Source organism: Saccopteryx leptura, chromosome 2, assembly GCF_036850995.1.
Source record: "Saccopteryx leptura isolate mSacLep1 chromosome 2, mSacLep1_pri_phased_curated, whole genome shotgun sequence".
In the NCBI taxonomy this organism is placed as follows: Eukaryota; Metazoa; Chordata; class Mammalia; order Chiroptera; family Emballonuridae; genus Saccopteryx; species Saccopteryx leptura.
This window is the reverse complement of record NC_089504.1, coordinates 6,869,011-6,878,539: the sequence shown is the minus strand read 5'-3', so window position 1 is coordinate 6,878,539 and position 9,529 is coordinate 6,869,011. Positions and strand designations below refer to the sequence as shown.

At 56.2% G+C, this 9,529-nt stretch overlaps 1 long non-coding RNA gene across 1 annotated transcript; it reads left to right on the top strand.

Annotated features, from left to right (window-relative positions):
• Positions 1-1,051: 1,051 nt before the first annotated feature.
• On the top strand, positions 1,052-6,027 carry LOC136394184 (uncharacterized). Its single transcript, XR_010749165.1, has 2 exons — positions 1,052-5,545; positions 5,756-6,027. It is a non-coding gene; the product is annotated as an uncharacterized lncRNA (long non-coding RNA).
• The last annotated feature ends 3,502 nt before the right edge of the window (positions 6,028-9,529 follow it).

The window sequence follows — 9,529 nt, the reverse complement described above, 5'->3', positions numbered from 1 at the left end:
AGTCTCTTGAAAAGAGGGAAGTGCTTTGCAAACTGTAGAGTGTTGTGATGATGGAAGAAAACTTCACAATCATTTCCATCCTTCAACTGTCTGGAGACTCTGGGACCTAAGAGCTTGCCTGGGCCTCAGATTCCTCCCTCCACTCCTCCCAGAGACCCTGTGTGAGCAGGGGCCTCCCACATGCCAGGCCCCCACACCTGCCAGCCTCCTGGGGCCTCCAGCGAGGTCCACAGAACTTTCTGGAATGACCCACAAAAGGAGTCTGAAGAGCACTTCACTTGCCCTTCACAGGGTAGATAGGCCAACCAAGCCTGGGAGGGGTAGCCCAGGCCCCTTTGAGCTCTGCGGGCCTGGCTGGAAAGCCCCCTCTGGACTCCCATTCCAGTGCTCGCTTGGCTGGCAGCCATTCCTGCTTCTTTCTGTTCGGTTCTGGGGGAAGAATAATTCTAGGCGGCTAGAGCTTATCCTTTTTCCCTTCCACTCCTTTCTTTTTCTTGTTCTCAGCCTGGCTTCCTCTCTGCCTCTGCTCTTCTCTCTTTCTCTGCTGTCTCCGTGTCTCTCCTAGCCTGCAGCCTGCAGGTAAGGACTTGCTTTCTTCACAAGCGGCTGCAAGGCCAAGTACAGCTCCTCTCCCACTCCCTTAGCCTCCCGGGTGCCTCTGCAGGTGGCACCCAGCCTCTTCCCATCCCCATCGCAGCCCTGGGGGGCCGCAGATGGGGGGCAGCTTGGTTCCCCCCTTTCTGGAGGGACAGGAGGCTCCAGCCTCCGGCTGCCTGCTCCCGCCTGGCTAGCGGAGATGAGAGCCAAGCAGCAGCACACAGAACAAACAGAATTTTTTTTTGCAACTAGAGGGGGAAGCACAGAGCTAAAAATAAAACGAAAAGATCAGTATCTGTCAGTCTGACAGCTGATTGGCTGCTCGGAGATGCATATAATTACCAGCAACTGGCTCTGGGTAGGCAAAGCCGGGAGAAACTGCTGAGACGAGGTTAGGATTTAACCTTTAAATTCTGGAGCCACCGGAAGCCGAGGGGAGGACGACGGGCGTCGGTGCTAATGAGGCTGGGGGCGGTGGGCGGTGGGCCGCAGAGTCCGGGGCAGGTCGGCGTGGTGGGGGCTCCTCCGGGAAGGCCCCGGGAGCCCTCGGCCCGAGCTGCCTCCCCCATCAGTCTGGGAGTGTGTCTGATTGGGCGGCCAGGAGGCGGTGGTCCTTTTCCCCGCCCAGCTGGAGGGGGGTGTCTTCTGGGAAGTCGGGGTCTCACCCAGGAGTGAGTGAGGGGGCTGCTTAGGGCTCTAGGCCCCTCCCTGACTGGCCTCCTGGCAAGGCCCATCCCTGTCCCCACCCACATTCCTCCGCCTTTCCCTGCCTGGTGTCCGTTTTCCAACCCATCCCTCCCCTTCTTTACCCAGAGTCACCCTCATCCTGGCTGTTCTCTGCCCCACCTGGGGAGGACATCTTGGTACCTCTGGTTTGTCCTGGGTCCCCAGAGACAGAGGGGAAAAAGCAGGCCTTGAGGGATGTTGTGGTCTCACTAAGCCTCAGTTTCTTCATCTGTAAAATGGGATGACGATAATGGGCTGGTTGACCACTGGGCAGGTGCCAGGGTCGCATTGGGCCCAGTCTTGGCATCTTGATTCTCTCATCTGAGCCAGGAGTCAGGAGATGGGGCTCCGGTCCCAGCCAGGAATCACCATTTTCTCTCTTAGAGCTAGTCTCCCCATCTTTGAATTGGGAGAGTTCCTGCCCTCTGACTCCCCTCTGGGGTGGGGGGCCTGGTCAGCATTAAGTGAGCGGGTGTAGGTGATGGTACCTGATAAACTACCTCCTGGGGGAGGTGGGGATAGCTTCTTCCAGCTCCTTGAACCCATGACTTTCTCTCTTTCAGGCCTTTACCCAGGCTGTGGCCTGGAACTCCTTACCTTTCTCTCACTCCAGCCCTTCCCCTCAGTGCCTCTTCCTCCGGGAAGCCCTCCCTGATGCCCCAACTGGTCCTCTCCTGCTGCCTTTGGGTGTCTCATCTCATGATCAGACGCAGATCATCTGCCTGGCACACAGGACTGTGAGCCCTGTGAGGGCAGGAACCACATGCCCGGCTCAGAGCGCCTCAGGAAGCGAGGCATCCAGACCCCTAGTGTGGGGCCCTGGCAGCTGGAAGGAGGTGGAAGCACGCTGCCCAGGCTTCCGGCAAGCAGCGCCCTCGGTTGGCGGGGTATCTTCCCGGTGCCTCGAGTGCCTGGGGAACACCTAGCCCCACCTTCTGAGCACTGACAGTTTGAGAAGGCACTCAAGGGTAGCTACCCCTTGTGTGCCTCCTGTGGAGGACGGAGAATGTCACCTTAATGCCATGGTCCTGGCCTTTGCTCCCTCCTCAGGAAGTTTCAGGGCCGGAGGGGTGGCAGGTGGGGCTGCCCCTGGGTGGTAGGACCCGGAGAGTTGTTGGGACTCACTGACTCCACGATCACTCATTGAAGGCAAGTCTGCTGCCATTCACATTTTGCAGATGAGGAAACTGAGGCACGGAGCGGTTAAGCAACATGGCAGAGCCTGGACCCACCCAGTCCCCTGTCTCCTGAGGCCAGGCCTAGCAGCCCCTGCCTCTGAGAAGGATAAAAAGGAGGTGCAAGGAAGGGAGATGTTTTTGGAGCAGCTCCCGTGAGACCTTCCGGGCAGATAAATTGGCACAGAGAGTCTTGAGAATGCTTTGTGTGTGGTGTGCAAAGGAGTTCCCCTTTGGTGTTTCTGAGAGATCAGGAAGATTTAAACTGCTCTCCACTGATGTTGGGATGTCAGACTGGTGTTTCTTTTGAACGTGACATGGTGATGAGACTGGGCCCCAAGGCAGCCCAGTTTTATTCAGGTTACAGAAATAATAATAGCAGCGGCGGCAACAAAAGCAAGTTTTCAGAGACTGAGTGTTGACCACGTGCTCAATGCTGGGCTCTGCCTTGACTTGGAGGCACACTCTGAGCCCTCAGCACCAGCCTGAGATAGAGGTGATTCTCATCCTTTTACCTGGAATTGGAATCTGTTAGTCTCCACATTTGCTGTCTCCCCTGTTAGGCAGTGAGCTTGGTGAAGGTCCCAGTCTGGTCTCTCCTATTCATTGCTGAGTACCTGGCACCCAGCACCAGCTCTACAAACAGCAGCTGGACAATAGAGCTTTGCTAGACACATTTAAGATAAAGAGACTGAGGGTCACAGAAGTCACACAGCTTGCCAGGAGGGAACCCCAGGTTTCTGTGGCTCCAGAGCCCACCTGGATTCTTATCACCATCTCACACAGCTGCTTAAGAGACCCTCTCTGAGACCACCCTCAAGAAAGCCACAGAGCATGAATTCCCCCACTACCCCCCCAGCCCCCACCCCACCCCAGTTCTCAGGCCTTGTACTAAAACCCAGGAGGCTTCTGAACTGGATCTGCCCCTCCCCCCCTTTTCCTGGCTTACTAGGGAATTGGATGACAGTTGGCCAGACTTGGCTTAGTCTTGGGGAAGTTGTACTCTTTCAGAAGTACCTGGTTTTTGTGTGACCTTATTTGGAGACATCTTTGAAGTGGCTATGACTTGACTATGTGAATTCTGGCTTGGTTAATTCATAGGGACAGTTGATCACTGCTTCTCATCTCTGTGATGGAGCCCCTGGTTCTGCGGGTTTAAGCAAATATCTTAGAGAGGCCGGGTTGTACACCTGAGATGCTGATGGTTAGGAGCTTGACTAGTCCACATGGTGGTAACTTTGGGGACCTCATTTGACCTCTTCCTCCTCTGTAAAATGGGGGACATTCAGGGGAAATATCCATCTTGATGCCTGGCGGTAGGTGGGGAGAAAGAGGTCAAGCATCTTCTTTGAAAAAAACTCACTTTCCACACATGATATATGATTCCCCCCTCCAGGTGCTAACCGGGCCTGACCCTGCTTGGCTGCTGAGGTCAGACGGGATGGGGTGTGTTCAGGGTGGTATGGCTGCAGACCATATTACGATTCTTATCCCTGTACTTTAAGAAATGTTTTTTTTTTTTTTTTTTTTTTTAAATCTGAGCCCCAAACAGTACCGAGCGCCTGCCTTGTGCCCAGCACTGCGTCTGGCCCTTGGAAGGCGGGATCTTGAGACCACGCTTATGGGCGTGTCCTGTTTCAGTTGTCCTCCCAGCAACTCTGAGGTGCACGTGGGGGGTGGCAGAGACGGCCCTTTTCCAGGCAAGGAAAATGAGCCCGGGAGGGGGTTTCCCGTGAGAAGCTGATGAGCCTGACTTTAGACCTGGGTGCTCTGTTCTGCTGAGGAATGGGCAGGAGCCCGGCTTCTAGCAGGGGTTCAGCTTGGTGTGGGCAACACAACCTCGGGACTTTGAGTGCTGACCGCAGAGGACTGGGCGAGCTGTCAGGGCACAGAGACGAACCAGAGGTGGTCCCTGCCCTGGAGGGGCTCTGTCTCCTAGGAGATGGGAACACACTAACAGACCAGGGAAAGCACAGGGCATCACGGAGCACCTGAGGCTGAGTCACTGACCATCCCATAAAGAATTGCTGGAAAGATCCCCTCAGGACCTTGCTCTAAAAGAAGTCCCCTGGTGTTTTGCATCCCTGTCAGAGTTCTAGGCTCTGCACTGTGGCTGATGGATGGATGGTGCATTTTTTGTACCTGAAAATAGAGTCCTCTTGGGTTGTATTTGAAATGCAGTTGGCTTGTCCTTCTGTGTGATGTTCTAGTCCGTGGTCAAGGGGCCTCTGGTCCAGGATCTCCAGCTCCTGCTCCTCAGACCCATGAGAACCATTTTTAAGAAGCAACTGTGCCCTTCTTCCATAAACCCTGTGCCCAAAGGTGACTTCAGGTCCTGGATGGAAGGACAGCTTTCAGTGGCCATGAGCTCTGGGGTCCCCACAACCAGCAAGATGTCGCTAGGTAGAGGAAGCATGTCCAGGCAAGGGGTTGTGAGGTGAGTTCGTCAGTTGATGTTGGGCTCCTGCATCCATTAGACTTCAGAGCCCTGGCCATTGACCTCTGAGTTCTGACCGTAACCTCCCAGGCCTCAAACCTCCTGAGGGTGTGAGGTGCAGGTTAGAGGGGTGGACAGGAGGGCTCCGCCTAGAAGGAGCCAGAGAGCCCCCACCTGCCCCCACGTGCACGCTCGGACACGCCCAAGGTGGGCAGAAAGGTGCCGAGGCAGAGCCGAGGGGCAGCCGCGCAGAGAGGCCCGCGCCCGTCCAGCGGCAGGTCTGTCCGCGCGGAGAGACCCCCGCCCGTCCAGCGGCAGGTCCGTCCACGCCCGTCCAGCGGCTGGTCTGTCCGCGCAGAGAGACCCGCGCCCGTCCAGCGGCAGGTCCGTCCGCGCAGAGAGACCCGCGCCCGTCCAGCGGCAGGTCTGTCCGCGCAGAGAGACCCGCGCCCGTCCAGCGGCAGGTCTGTCCGCGCAGAGAGACCCGCGCCCGTCCAGCGGCAGGTCTGTCCACGCCCGTCCAGCGGCAGGTCTGTCCGCGCAGAGAGACCCGCGCCCGTCCAGCGGCAGGTCTGTCCGCGCAGAGAGGCCCGCGCCCGTCCAGCGGCAGGTCTGTCCGCGCAGAGACCTACACCCACGCCCGTCCAGCGGCAGGTCTGTCCGCGCAGAGAGACCCACGCCCGTCCAGCGGCAGGTCTGTCCGCGCAGAGAGACCCACGCCCGTCCAGCGGCAGGTCTGTCCGCGCAGAGAGACCCACGCCCGTCCAGCGGCAGGTCTGTCCGCGCAGAGAGACCTACACCCGCGCCCGTCCAGCGGCAGGTCTGTCCGCGCAGAGAGACCCGCGCCCGTCCAGCGGCAGGTCTGTACAAGCCGTTCCAGCCTGTCTGGGGCTGGGTTCCTCCCGCCTCCCCTGGAAAGCTGCGGACAAGAGCCTGCACGTCAAGGTCAGCTCTCGTGGAGAACGTGACGTGAGGAGCATCTGGTGAAGACCTGGGACGTGGGCTTGGCCGACTCCTCGCGTCCTCGCCTCCCAGGGGGCTGCCTCTGCACCCCAGCACCCACGGGGCTGGGTTGGGTTAGGGACACGCTGGCCTCTGGAAGAAAATACGAGAAAGCAGAGGCTGCTGCTGGAAGATAACTGAGACGCCCCTCCCTTTGGTAACGCAGGTTTCAAAGCGAATTCCTCTTTACGTTCCCACCAGAAAAGTCACTCCGGCTGTGATTGGCCCCAAGGACCGTGTTTGCCCAAGAAGCAAACTGCATCTGTTGAGTAATATAATCTTTCCCATTTGGGGTTGATCAAGGGCAACCATGGTGCCTGGTCAGCTCAGCCCGGAGAGTCTGAGTGGGCACAGAGGCTGGTATCATCCCATCCGCAGCAAAGGGGTGTGACATCTGTAGGCCGAGGGGGCCTGGCCCTCCATCTCGGCCTCTTTGCAGTGACCTTGGGGCATTTCAAGAGTCTGTAAATGGCATGGAGCGCCCCCAGAGAGCCTTTGAGGGTCCCCCAAAGCACCCCTGATTGGGAACCTCTTGGTTAAGCCAGTTGGGGTGGGAATGCAGCTCTTTGACAGCCCCTAACCCCATCAAGGAAGTCCTCAGGCAGCAGCAGGGTGTCCGGGGAGATCTCAGTGGCTGTGGGGTCAGCCAGGCCATGCCATTTTCTGGCTGTGTGACCATGGTCGGTGGCTTCCCCTCTCTGACCCTCTGGGTCCCAGTGCCTCCCTCCTGGGTTGTGAGTGCTCTGTGAGGGCATGGTGTCTATACCGTCGTTACGCCCTCTTGTTCAGGTCTCCTGACGTCCACCCTGTCGGGCCCTGACCATCTCACTGGATTGGGGGGTGCGGAGGTGTAGGAACCCCTCTGAGAAGCTCTCTGGAATCAGACAGAGAGCCGGGGCGGGGAGAGAGGAGAGCAGGCATGGCAGCCCACTGTGGGCAGGCTGAGGGCAGTTTCAGGGGGCATCCGAGCAATCCCACTTTGATTGTGCCCTGACTATTGTTCCAATACAGATTCTGATGCAGAGGCCCAGGCGGGGGCTTCCAGCTGAGGCAGATGCTGGGCCCGTGGGGGCCACACTCTGCCTGGTGAGGTGCCCACAGCCGAGGGAGGAGGGCAGGCCACTCGGTGTCTGGAAATGACGGCTCCAGACTGGCCTGAGAGCTCCAGAATGTTCATGCTGGAAAAGATGAAGTAACATGAGGGTAAAATTATGTTTCCTACAAAAGGAAAGACCTCTGCCTCCTAGCGTGTGGAAAGAACTCTGTCCTCCCCCCACACAGCCCCAGGGGCCCAAAGGAATGTGGTTTTCTGAGCACAACCTTCCCTTGCTGGGGGTGGATTCGCTCTGAAAAAGTTGCTTGTGAAATGAATTTTTCTATATCAAATGCTGTTTTCCAGTGCTTGCGTTTTAAGATCACGGTTGTATTCCCACCAAGAAATAATCAGCTCTGAGGCACTGGCATTGAGGACGAGGGTGGAGAGTTCAAGGGCACAGCACTGCCCACGTGTCACGGGCTACGGAGCTGATGGGAACTGGAGCCACAGAATCTGGGAATGAAAACCTGAATCCTAAATGCTCCCCAAATAGGCCGAGGTTCACAGCCAGATGCTGGCCCAGACCCCTGACCAATACCACTGACTGGTGGGACCCGCGGGGACCCAGGATAAACCCAGCCCCTCCAATGGAAAGGAACCCAGAGAGGTGGTTTGTTGTGGTCAGCCAGCCTCCTTGTCTTGTATAAAATGCTACAGACCATACCCTGAATATCAGGCTAGGAGTGGTTTTGTTTTTATATGGAGCATAATCTTTGTTATGCTCCAGGGTCCTGCTGCTGTGATGGTTTGCCTTTGTTTCCCAAAGAGTGTCACAAAGACTGCTGAGAAGTGCTAGGTTAGGAGAGTGCTGGGCTTCCTGGCCCATGTGGGTCTGTTTGGACATACCAAGGAGCACTGGGAATCTCAAATAAGAGATAGAAGTCCACAGTCCATCCACACTTGATGGACCATTGCTTTTCTTTCTTTCTTTTTAACTGAGAGGAGGAGAGATAGTGAGGCAGACTCCCCACATGTGCCTGACCAGGGTCTACCAGGCAACCCCACTTGGGGCTGATACTCAAGTACCGAGCTATTTTTAGTGCCTGAGACTGATGTGCTTGGACCAGCTGAGCTATCCTCAGTGCCTGGGGCCATACTCAAACCAATTGAGTCACTGGCTGTGGGAGGAAAAGAGGGAGAGAAGCAGATGGTCACTTCTGTGTGCCCTGACCAGGAATTAAACCTGGGATGTCTATACACCAGGCTGACTCTCTATCCACTGAGCCACCGGGCCAACCATTGCTTTTCTGAGCATATTCTTGGATCACACTTTGGGAACCCAGTCAGTGAAAGGCCTTCATAACCAAAAGGTCACTCCGTTCCTATATTAGTTACCTAATTAATAATCAGTTTCCTGCATAACAAAGTACCTCAAAGGTAGTGGCTTGAAACAATAGCATTTATTCTGTCTCAGTTTCTGTGGGAAGGTAATTCAGAAGTGGCATGACTGGATAGTTCCAGCTTGTGGTCTCCTTTGAGGTGACAGTCAAAATGTTAGCTAGGCTGCAGCCACCTGCCGGCTTGACTGGGGCTGGAGGATGGACTTCTAAGAAGGTGCTTTTCCGGGGCTGGCAAGGTGTACTGGCTGTTGGCAGGAGGCCTGGGGTCCATGCCACACGGACTTCTCTGTAGAGCTGCTTGAGTTTCTTCACTATGTGGTGGCCGGCTTCCCCCAGAGGGAGAGATGCGGGAGAACAAGGCTGACACTATCGTGTCTTTTATGACCTAGCCTGGGTGGCACATTTGCTCATATCTGCCATGTCCTAGCGGTCACACAGGGCAGCTCTGTTCATGGTGGGAGGTGCCTACAGAGATGTGAATACCAGGAAGCAGGAAGCGGTTGGAGACCATCTTGCAGGCTGACTACCATGGCAACCATCACTTCAGTACAAGGCCAGATAACTTGCTCATTCACACAGTTGGTTTCTTACCACTTAGTGGCAGTTAGGGATTGTGAGATGTGAACCTCCTAACCTGTGAGGTGAAGGGCGGAGGGGGAGGCCAGGAGGTGACCGGGTCCGCCAAGCTCCGGTGAGCAGCAGGAATAATAAACCAGCCCCATTTGTTGCCCGCGCACCTGTGCCCGTGCCTTGCGGGCATCGTGGCACTGTGCTATCCCGGTCCCCGAGCTGTAGGCTCCTCCAGTATTTTCAAGTTAGACCACTCAAGTCTATGAAACACATAAAATGAGATTTTTTTTTTCCTGTGTGTGTGATGACGGCTGTAGCAACACAAGCTGCTCTGCCTTCTGGAAGTTCAGAGACAAAATTGGTGACTCGGGTGAACCCATGTGGAGAAGACTGGAGTGGAGAGTAAACAGGATGGATAAATGCTGAAGATATACAAATAATAAATAGGTGAGATCAAATATTTATTTCCTGTACATTAACAAAACGAGGAGCGGGCAAGCTGGGCGGGGGGGGGGGATCTCCACTCTGCTGGGGCCGCACGGACGCTGGGCAGAGAGGCAGGGAGCGCTCGCGGTGAGGGCGTGCG